Genomic DNA, 10,854 nt, shown 5'->3' on the forward strand with positions numbered 1-10,854 from the left:
TCATACAATCATCTCATCCTCTGTCCTCCCCTTCTCCCACCTTCAATCTTTCCCAGCATCAGGGTCTTTTCAAATGAGTCAGTTCTTCGCATCAGGTGGCCAAAGTGTTGGAGCTTCAGCTTCAGCATCAGTCCTTCCAATGAATATTCAGGACTGATTTCCTTTAGGATGGACTGGTTGGATCTCCTTGCTGTCCAAGGGACCCTCAAGAGTCTTCTCCAACACCATAGTTCAAAAGCATTGATCATTCGGTGCCCAGCCTTTTTTATGGTCCAACTCTCACATCCATAAATGACTACTGGAAAAACCATAACTTTGACTATAGGGAAATGCCCAGGCGGGTGGGGGTGGCAGCCCCCAGGCACAGGGCAAGGCCGGCTGTGAGTTACCCTCTCCCCTGCTAGACCTGGCCTGGACACTAGAATGGTTTTTCTGGAGAACAACACTTAGGGGAGGGCCTTGGGCGTGGAGATGGGTGGAGTTTGAGGAAGTACTTTCAAGTCCTCAGAAATCTTGGTTCCACTGGGTCTCTTTTCCGTTATATCAAGGGCCCTGGGATCCCAGGGGTGGCTGTGCCTGCACTTTCCCACGAGAGGGCAGCAGCTGCCAAAGCCTCTGGACAGGAACCCAGAGTCTGGGGAGCAGCCGCGCAGTCCTTGGAGATGACTGCCAGCCTCAGGGCAGGGCACCGCCCAGGTCTGGGATGTCAGGGGGAATTTAGCGGGTACTTAGCACCCAATGTGTGCTGGACTTGGTGCCATGAAATTCATGCCATCCTATTTCATCCTCAAGCCACCCAATGAGGCTTGTTTGACTCATTTTAAAATTGAGGAACCTGGGAATTCCTTAGAGGTCCAGTGGTTAGGGGGCTTCCCAGGTGGCTCAGTGTAAAGAATCCTCCTGCCAATGCAGGAGATGCAAGAGATGTGAGTCAAGAAGATCCCCTGGAGTGGGAAATGACAACCCACTCCAGTATTCTTGCCTGGAAAATTTCATGGATAGAGGAGCCTGGTGGGCTACAGTCCATGGGGTCGCAAAGAGTCGGGTGCAACTGAGCGCACAGGCACGCACACCAGTGCTTAGGACTCTGTGTGTTCCCTGCTGGGGCCCAGGTTTGCTTCCTGGGCCAATAACTAAGATTCTGCAAGCCACAAGGCAGTGCCCTCATAGAAATAATAATAAATTAAAATTGAGGAGCCTGAGCCCTGACACCCAGGTCTATCTGAGTCCAAATCTCTTGCCATGCTGCCTCTCGGGATGATCCAGCTGACTGAGTGGTGGGGGTGGCACTGGTCTCTACCACCACTTCTGTCCTTCATGGGTAACCAGCCATGACAGTGCCATGTGAGCAGGGTCCTGCCTTCCTAGTGCCCATAAATGACCTGGCACATAGTGGGCACTCTCATGTCTTTTGAATGACTGACACCCAGGGACCAAGAGTTGTGGACCCTGGACCCAGCCCTTGCCCAGCTTTCTGGCCCCCCATTCTCCGAGGGACCCACAGAGGCCTGACATCTGGTGTTGGCTTCTGAAGGCGTCCCACTGTGCCACTTCCAACTCATTATTGCTGATGTTTAGGGACACCCTGCATACGACAGATGCTATTAGAAAACCAAATTCCGTTCTTTCAGGAAGCAAAGCTAACAGAGCACAAAGCAGGTTGGGGGAAGATTGATGAGTCAAGTCCCCTGGAAAATAAATGAGGGGCGTTTTCTTCACCAGATCACTTTTACTTATTACACTTGCTTTTTGTTAAAGACACAGGACCCCACTGGTCTCGGTGGCCCAGGGCTGGAGAGATGTGACTGAGATTGGGAGGGGGCATGTCTCTCAAAGCTGTGGGGTTTCTGGGCAGAGGGGGAGCGGAGAGGGGTGGACTTACAAGATTTGACTCAAGTCAGTGAAACTCTGGAAAAAGGGTCAATCTTGGGATCCAGCTCTGGGGAGACATCAGCTCTGGCCTTGGCAGTGTCCCGCTGGTGGGCACCCTTCCCACGAGGGCTTGCCTCCAAGCCAAGGACCGGGGCACAGCAGGACAGAGCCTTGAGAGATTGGGCCAGCAGGGTGGCTGTAGCCAGGGGCAGCCCTGCTGGAGGTCTTTGGCACCTCCCATGTGGGCACGGTGATATTTGGTAGTAGCACCAAGGTAAGTGGCATGTTGGCCATATCCTTCTCACCCATTAGCAGGGAGATCACTCATTCACCTACTCAACGAACAGTTACTGAGGGTCTTCTATCGTCTGTTCTGGGCACTGGAGAGCCATCAGAGGATAAAGCGAATCTCTGATCTTTTTTTATTGAATTAAAATTTTAATTAATTTAAAAAAAGGAAGATCTTGAGAAGGATCCTGGTATTGGCAGTGAGACACTGAGGGTCTATGATCTCAGGTCTAAAGAAAAAGAGTAGACTAGCCAGTGGTTACCCTCCCAGCTGCCACTTGACATTCGTTTCAGTTCATTCCAGGAGGACAGAGAAGGGCAGGGAGGTAGGGAGCGTCTCAGCAAAGCTGGCTTCAGCTCTGGTCATCTCACCTACCCACTGCATTTAAGGAGCTCCAGGTTAAGAGTTTCAGAACGTAAGGCACCTAGTCCGTCACTCAGGAGAAGGGAAGTCATTCCAGGTTTCCAGAAATCTCCTATCTCAGATCTGAGAGTGTCCAGGGTTTCAGCTGAGCTTTTCAGGCCAACCAGCAGTTACTTGGTTAGTCCTGTGGCCTTGACCCTATCTCTGGGAAGGGCTACAATCAGAGGGAGTAGGGCGAGTCTAGCCTCCAAGCCTTTGGAGGCACAGTTAGATAGCGAAAAGAAGGACCCTGGGCTCACTGATTCTAGGAGTGAAACTGGTGTGGGCAGCATCTCTCCTGGGCTGGACAGAGTGGAGGCTGGACACACAGCAGATCTGTTCCTATTGCAGCTACCAGCCCCAAGAATTGCTCCCCGGCCTGTCTTGGCTTCCCTTGGTCTCAGCTGCCCCTGAGATGCGCCTGTCGTGGCAAGTCCATCTCCAGCCCGCATATCTCCAGGGCCGATGTGAATCAGGTGGACAAAGTTCATTGGTTCCCCAACTACAGCCCAGTCAATCCGGCTCCTCTTGTTCAGCTCAGGTTTCTCTACCATGCAGCAGCCTGGTTTGTCCCAAATTCCCTCACATTCCCTGATGGTTCCGGGTTGACCGATCTGCCTGGGGCCCCAGAGGATTCTTGCTCTGATGCCCAGACTGCCCCCTCCTCACTCCCCTCAGGTGTAAAAACACCCTGAGTATACTCAGCTGGACAGGTCTAGAGCAAGTAGAGTCCTCGGAGCCCTTAGCTGAGCAGGGAAGGTCAGTGTCTTGGACCCCGAGAGACTAGCAGGGTCAGGGAGTGGGGTGGGCAGGCCGGCACAAGGTTCTGTCTCCCACTGACTTGGAACCCTGTTCTGCTCTGGCTTGAGCTGTCTGGCCGCAGCTGGTGTGTGGGGGGGTGGTTCCCACTCCATGCCCGCCAGGGTGGAGTTTCCGGGCTCGCTCCTCAATGCAATGGGGGATCCAAGGGCCAGAGTCTCTGGTCTTCTGGGCAAATCAGCGAAAACTCTGACTCCCGGGAAGTGAGTGCCTGGCGAGAGGGATGCATGCAGAGGAGGGTCCCCTTGGCTGTCAGGAGGGGTTAAGAGAAGCTTCACAGAGCCGATGTCCAGCCGGGTCCGAATGCGGGAGCTCACTGGTGGAGCACTGGGAAGAACATTCCAGGGGCAGGCAGAACAGAGGCAGAGGCCCCAGGGCACGTCTATGGCTTTGTGAGGATGTAGTCCCGTGGGTCTGGGCAGAGGGGGATTCAGGGCAGAGGTGGGGTGCTGTGAAGGGAGAGGCAGCAGGAAAGACAGGCTGAGCTCCACCCAGCTTGTGAAAAGCTTGGACTTCACGCTGGGGCAGTGCAGTCACAGTAGGCCAGGACCTTCCGCCACTGAGGCACCTTCAGATGCTGGGGACCCATCCCTGATCCCGTGTCCTGGCTTCTGGAGGACATGGAGGTACAGGAGTTCCATGTCCACACCCCAGGTGTCCGTGCAGACACTCCCACTGCTCCCCTGGAAGAGGAGGCAAATGGCCTTGGTGCCGGGTCATGGCCTCATACCCCAGCTGTGGCTCTCTCTCTCACACACACCCACGTCCACACCTGCCTGCCTTCTGGAAGCTTCCTCTTTTCTTCTGCTCCCTGTGTCTCTGGGGTACAGGCGCCAGGAAAAAGTCTCTCTCCTGCAGGGGGTTCTGGCGCTCTCCAAGGAGTAAAACCAAATGATTTTTCTACGGTAGTTCTAGGTGGCTAGTGTAAAGTTGGCTCAGTGGGAAAGAATCCACCTGTAACACAGGAGACGCGGGTTCAGTCTCTAGATCAGGAAGATTCCTTGTAGAAGTGAAGTGAAGTGAATGTTGTTCAGTCATGTCTGACTCTTTGCGACACCGTGGACTATACGGTCCATGGAATTCTCTAGGCTAGACTACTGGAGTGGGTAGCCGTTCCGTTCTCCAGGGGATCTTTCCAACCCAGGGATCGAACCCAGGTGTCCCACATTGCAGGCGGATTTTTTACCAGCTGAGCCACCAGGGAAGCCTACCTAGAGAAGGAAATGGCAACCAGCTCCTGTATTCTTGACTGAGAAATTCCATGGACAGAGGAGCCTGGCGGGGCATAGTCCTTGGGGGTCGCAAAGAGCTGGACACTACTTAGCAGTTGAACATGCACGCACATTGGCTACTGGGATAACAGACCTGGTGGGGGTGGGGGTGGGGTGAGCGGGTAGTGAGAGCCATTTGGCTCTGTTTTCTTGTGTTTCTCCTCTATCGTCTCAGTTCAGTTTAGTTCAGTTCAGTCGCTCAGTCATGTCTGACTCTTGGCGACCCCATGGACTGCAGCGTGCCAGGCTTCCCTGTCCATCACCAACTCCTGGAGCTTACTCAAACTCATGTCCATCAAGTCGGTGATGCCATCCAACCGTCTCATCCTCTGTCGTCCCCTTCTCCTCCCACCTTCAATCTTTCCCAGCATCAGGGTCTTTTCCAATGAGTCAGTTCTTCGCATCAGGTGGCCAAAGTATTGCAGTTTCAGCTTCAGCATCAATCCATCCAATGAATATTCAGGACTGATCTCCTTTAGGATGGACTGTTTGGATCTCCTTACAAGTTCAAGGGACTCTCAAAAGTCTTCTCCAACACCACAGTTCAAAAGCATCAATTCTTTGGCACTCAGCTTTCTTCACAGTCCAACTCTCACATCCATACATGACCACTGGAAACACCATAGTCTTGACTAGACAGACCTTTGTTGGCAAAGTAATGTCTCTGCTTTTTAATATGCTGTCTAGGTTGGTCATAACTTTCCTTCCAAGGAGTAAGCGTCTTTTAATTTCATGGCTGCAGTCACCATCTGCAGTGATTTTGGAGCCCAAGAAAATAAACTCCTGCTGTTTCCATTGTTTCCCCATCTATTTGCCTTGAAGTGATGGGACCGGATGCCACGATCTTAGTTTTCTCAATGTTGAGTTTTAAACCAACTTTTTCACTCTCCTTTTTCACTTTCATCAAGAGGCTTTTTAGTTCTTCTTCACTTTCTGCCATAAGGGTAGTGTCATCTGCATATCTGAGGTTATTGATATTTCTTCCAGTAATCTTGATTCCAGCTTGTGCTTCATCCAGCCCAGCATTTCACACGATGTACTCTGCATGTAAGTTAAATAAGCAGGGTGACAATATACAGCCTTGGTGTATTCCTTTTCCTATTTGGAACCAGTCTGTTGTTCCATGTTCAGTTCTAATTGTTGCTTCTTGAGCTGCTTACAGGTTTCTCAGGAGGCAGGTCAGGTGGTCCGGTATTCCCATCTCTTTAAGAATTTTCCATGGTTTGTTGTGATCCACACAGTCAAAGGCTTTGGCGTAGTTAATAAAGCAGAAGTAGATGTTTTCCTGGAATTCTCTTGCTTTTTCGATAATTCAACAAATGTTGGCCATTTGATATCTGGTTCCTCTGCCTTTTCTGAATCCAGCTTGAACACCTGGAAATTCACAGTTTATACACTGTTGAAGCCTGGCTTGGAGAATTTTGAGCATTACTTTTCTAGTGTGTGAGATGAGTGCAATTGTGTGGTAGTTTGAACATTCTTTGGCATTGCCTTTCTTTGGGATTAGAATGAAAACACCTTTTCCAGTCCTGTGGCCACTGCTGAGTTTTCCAAATTTGCTGGCATATTGAGGGCAGCACTTTCACAGCATCATCTTTTAGGATTTGAAATAGCTCAACTGGAATTCCATCACCTCCACTAGTTTTGTTTGTAGTGATGCTTCCTAAGGCCCACTTGACTTCACATTCCAGGATATCTGGCTTTAGGTGAGGGAATCACACCATCGTGGTTATCTGGGTCATGAAGATCTTTTTTGTGTAGTTCTTCTGTGTATTCTTGCCTCCTCTTCTTAATATCTTCTGCTTCTGTTAGGTCCATACCATTTGTGTCCTTTATTGAGCCCATCTTTGCATGAAATGTTCCCTTGGTATCTCTAATTTTCTTGAAGAGATCTCTAGTCTTTTCCATTCTATTGTTTTCCTCTATTTCTCTGCATTGATCACTGAGGAAGGCTTTCTTATCTCTCCTTGCTATTCTTTGGAACTCTGCATTCAGATGGGTATATCTTTCCTCTTCTCCTTTGCCTTTAGCTTCTCTTCTTTTCTCAGCTATTTATAAGGTCTTCTATCATCTAGGACCTTGGAAAGTCAGAGGGGTGATTTGCCTCACACCCAACACTAGCATCTTGGCAGCCAGTAATCAGTCCAGTGTTCCACATGGGAGCAAATTGTCGCTTGGGAAAACCGAGGCTTCTGTTGGCATTGCAGGAGTGGCTTTACCTGCCTGGACCCCATGGGCCTCTCAGCAAATAAGTACCTACTCTGTGACGGTCCAGGAGCACAGCAGGGAAGAAGACAGACTGGGTACTTCCTCCCTGGACCTAAATATTCTAGCAAGGGGAGAGAGATGATGAACACCCAGAGAAGATGGTTTCAGATAATAGTGGACACGAAGAGGTAAGACAATGTGGCGTGGGGTGATGCAGGCAGCGGTGCGTGGCTTCAGCTAGCAGCTCATGTTTACACTGCAGCCTGAGGGAGAAGAAGAGGCCATTCTTTGGAGAATGGAGGCAAGGACATCCCAGGCCGAGAGAAGAAGAACCGGCAAGTGCAAAGGCCCGGAGGTAGAAATAAGCTTGGTGTGTTCAAGAAACGTGAAGAAGGCAGAGCGCGTCATCGAGAGAGTGACAGGGGAAACGGTTGGTGACAGAGGCTAGGGCCATGTCATTGAGAATCTTGCAGGCTGTGGCAACACGTTTCAGTTAGATATGATGGGAAATCCTTTCAGGTATTAAGCAGGGGGAGTGACATGTGATTTTATTTTATTCATTTATGCATCTGTGCTGGGTCCCAGCTCGTGGGAATCTTCCATCTCCCTTGCAGCACGTGGAATCTTTAGTTGGAGCATTTCAAATTCTTAGTTGTGGCATGTGGGATCTAGTTCCCCGGTCAGGGATCGACTCCACACCCCACTGCATTGGGAGAGCAGAGTCTTAGCCACTGGACGCCCTAGAGAAGTCTCTGTGATTTGTTTTTGAAAAGACCTTTTTTTAATAGCCAAAAAAGAGAAATAACCCAGATTTCTATTGATGAGTGGATAAACAAAATGTGGTATAGCCAAACACTGGGTGTTATTCAGCAATTAAAAGGAGTGAAGCGCTGATGTGTGTTACAGCGTGAACAAACCTCAGAAACATTACATTGAATGAAAGAAGCCAGACACAGAGACCACATATTGTGTGAGTCCATTTATATGAAATGTCCAGAACGGGCAGATCTACGGAGACGTTAAGTACATTAGTGGTTGCCTGGGGCGGGAGTGGGGAACGGGGAGGAGAAAGGATGTGCTAATGGATACAGCGTTCTTTTGGGGGGTATTGAATGTTCTAAAATTAGATTGTGGTGATGCTTGTACAACTCTGTGAATATACTAAGAAACATGAATCGTATGCTCTAAGTGGGTGAATTTTATGGCGTATGAATTAGAATTCAATAAAGTGTTTTCTGGGTAGAGAAGAGACTGAGGAGAGCAGGAGTGGAAGGAGGGAGCCAAGAGGCTCATTTAGTCCCCTTGCTGGGCTGGTGAGGAGCTGGAAAGAGGTGGGAAGATGCAGTCAGCCACGTGGTGGTGGAGACAGGGCTTGCTGATGGCTTAGGGGAGGGCGGTGAGACCAAAGACAAGCATCGATTAGGGCTTGAGCTCGGGTGAAGGAGGAAACAGACCAGGCTCTACCTTGAAAGCAGGACTCCATCTTGGGCCGGACTGTGCACTTTGAGTTATATGCCCAGTATCTATGGAAACAGACCAACTGGAAAACCAGGGCCCTGGAAGGAAGAGCCCCAGGGCTCATACCTAGACTCTCCTCGCCTAAAAGAATACCCTAATTATCTGTGTAACCGGATAGAATCATACATTCTATTATGCTTGTTGGGATATGACCACAGGTCTGTTGATAATTGTCCACTGTTAACTACCTAGGCTTAAGGCATATGAATCACGGGTTAACTTTGTATCTTTCTTTTTCCTTTGTTCAGACTAGTTTCTGGGAACCTTGTACACTTAGGGTTATAGGTTTTCACAAAACCTGGTCGGGGTCCTTGCCTAAGAGGGGACTCTGCCTTGCACCCACCGGTGTAGTGAACTGCACTCCACTGTCTGCATTGTCCTGAGTGCGTTTGTTTCCCGGGACTCATGGCTACAACAGGGGTAGATGGTAAGGCCATTTCTGGAAGTCTGAGAGGCCCAGGCTGGGGGCAGCTGGGTCAGGTCTGCTGTGTGGAGATGCCCTGAGCTGCCAGAGAGGCCGCGGGTGTGGGAGTCTGGAGCTGTGAGCTGCTGGACTGCAGACTTGGAAGTTGCCAGTCTCCAGATGACATCTAAAGCCCCCAGATTCAGTGAGATCTCAAAGGAGGGTGAAGAGGCCTTCAGCCTGTGTGGCCTCAGCAGCTGAACGTGGTCCCAGACGTGGCCAAGCCTTGGAGTCTGAGTGGCTTTGGCTGGATTCACAGGCATGGGGCTGGGACTATGATTAGCCAGAAAATAGATTAATTGGAGGGGTCATGACAGCTTTTGGCTAGACTCTCAGACTGTCCAGGCAGAGAGATTGGTTTCCTGGGGTCAGGAGGGCCCACACAAACTGCTTTATTCTCAGCAGCATTAGCCTGGCTGCCACCAGCGTGGCCTGGGGCCTCTGAACAGAGACCAGGCCCCACCCCTACCCTCGTTGGTCCAAGGAAGTGGGGAGCTTTTCCCCAAGGGCACCTGCGACTCTGAGACACAGTCAGGGTTGGGAATCACTGGGCCGGCGCGAGCACCACCGAGTTTTCCTGTGTGGGGTTTCTGGAGTGCTAAGCATTGAATGCCAAATCCGGAAGAATTTTTCCTTTTTATAAAACCATCCTCCCCGCACTCCTGTTGCTCATTCAGGACTGGAGGCTGAGAGTTTCAAATGCAGAAACAGCGATCTTCCAAACAAGCCACAAAAAACAGCGAATCTGACATTTGGGGGCCTTTAAACAGGGTCAGGCTCAGGAAGAGGTGTGGAGTTAAGAGCCCCACCCTCTGCCCCTAGCGTCTGTTTTGAACTGTGGCCAAGGAGAGGGCAGAGACTGGGGTCAATCTCCTGGTTTGCCCGGGACTGAGGGCCACCCAGTATGAAAAGCTGCAAAGGCCAGGGCGGGCTGCGCTGAGCCAGCCGCCCTACAAGGGAGGGAGGAGCATGTCTCAGGTGCCTCCAGGGTGTTTTATTTCATAAGCTCTGATCTTAGTTGTGTGCTTCAGAGGTTTGAGCCACAAAGGATAGAAAAGGGCTTTGTGACAGCCAGACAAAAAAGCATAAAGGTCCTTCTTATATAAGAGATAAGTCGTTATAGGTTGTCTCTTATCAATTGAGACAGAGGAAAACTCAGTGGAGTTTTTATAATTCAAAGACTAAGAAAGGAATTAAATTTTGTGCTGAAATTAGTGATGGACGAGGTCAGCAGAGGATTCACTCTGGAGAGGGCAGGTATTGATAGGAAGCAGCAGGAAGATTTTCTGGGGACTGGAAATGTTGTGTCTTGATGAGGGAGGTGGTTTTAAGGTCTGTGTACATACGGGTCAACATTTCTTCAGCTGTATGTTTAAGATTACTATCCTTTACATTTGTTGCTGAATCTGCATTAAACCTAAAAGGTTTGTTTTTTTTTTTTAAAGTAAATATTCCTATGACATTAGGCACCTTCAGTTTTCAACTGTCTTTCACTCTACTTTTAGTTCGGGGCAGGGCTGAATATAAAATAAGAAAACCCCCTTCCAATCTTTTAAAGAAAAGTTTCATTTAAAACCTCATGGAGAAACAGGACTAATTAAAAACATGGGAAATGAAAGTAGATTGAAGGGAGGACATGGGATTGGAGGGGGAGAAAGGGAGGGATTTCCTTAAGGGCAGGTTGAGCTCGGAGACAAAGATGAAAGGGAGGAGGAGGCGGACAGTCTCGAAGGAGGTTGGAGGTAATGAATTGTTCCTCAACAGGAGGGAACCCAGAGAGACTTAACAGAGATGGAGGCAGGATCTCAGACAGCAGGTCTGATGTTTTCCCGCGGGGCTAAGGCAGGGCACCCTTACGGGGAGCCCTTAAAGCCATGATGGGCAGCGGCTGTCAGGGCAGGCCCCTTGGCCAGTGGGTGAGCAGGGAAAAGTGTGGAGGTCATATGGAGATTGTAGGTGAGGAGCCACATACCGGAGGGAAAGCCCTGGAGAGGTGCAGAGTCAAGACCCTC

Source organism: Bos javanicus, chromosome 2 (assembly GCF_032452875.1).
Source record: "Bos javanicus breed banteng chromosome 2, ARS-OSU_banteng_1.0, whole genome shotgun sequence".
Lineage (NCBI taxonomy): Eukaryota > Metazoa > Chordata > Mammalia > Artiodactyla > Bovidae > Bos > Bos javanicus.